This window comes from Triticum dicoccoides, chromosome 4A (genome assembly GCF_002162155.2).
Source record: "Triticum dicoccoides isolate Atlit2015 ecotype Zavitan chromosome 4A, WEW_v2.0, whole genome shotgun sequence".
NCBI classification, from domain to species: Eukaryota; Viridiplantae; Streptophyta; class Magnoliopsida; order Poales; family Poaceae; genus Triticum; species Triticum dicoccoides.
Genome location: NC_041386.1, coordinates 722980414 through 722981437, shown reverse-complemented (window position 1 = coordinate 722981437; position 1024 = coordinate 722980414).

Here is a 1024-nt window from a genome sequence, read left to right as displayed (position 1 = left end):
TAGTCTTAGGCGCGGCCATATTTTAGAAAAATCTTAGGCGTGTATTTATTTTTTAGACGGATGATTGAGTTCTTCGTCGGATGATTATGACATAGAGGAGATGATTTTGGACGTCGATGTCGACCACCTAGTGTTGCTGCATCTCATCGACAGATTTGAAGCCGGCCCCGAAGAGGAAGCGCCGCAGATCGATGGTTGGCTGGCTTTGAACAATTATTTTCCTTCGGACCATTTGTTGTTGATTATTTATTCAAATTTAAACAATTTTTGTAATGAATGCATGTGTTATATTGTGATTTGCCTTTCGGGCCATTTATAAGTTTGATTTAAATTGTGATTCTATTAAGTTTATATTGTTGAAAAGATGAATTTGCAAAGTTCCTGAATATTTGCAGTACCGTGTGGCCTCCAACATGGAACAGATTTTGTAAACTCGTCTCGCAAAATTTTGTGGGACGAGTTTACAGTATCTGTTCCACCCGAGGCCTCGTAGTACCACAATTTTTTTACAGGTGGCCCTTATATCAAATTTCCGGGACGTGGTTTTAGCGGATCTGATAGAGTTGCTCTAAACCATCCACCTCAACAGGTGAGAACCTATGACTGAGGAATGAACTATGGTAGCCAGCTTGCTGAAATGTTGCTTCATCGTCATATTGTAAGGGAAGAAGACTGGGTGCACTAAAGAACGAAACGAGAGATGAAGTGACAACAACAAGCTTATAACACCATTGTCCTAACCACCGTCAAGACAAAGTTAAAGTACCAGGACAATGATATGTGAGATCATGAATCGTCAATCCGTGTGACCTAAACACCACATGTTCGCTCGTGCAGGGCGTAGATCCATGACAAACAATGAGGATGGAGCGTGGGACTGCTACTTTTGCGTGGCACTGCCACTGAGGACACCAAACCAGACATGGTTAATCATCAAACTATAATTCGAATGTTGATATGTGGTTCACTGCGTGTGATAGCCGAAAAAGGCAAGTGCGGGGGCCTGGTTCACTTGTACATTCTT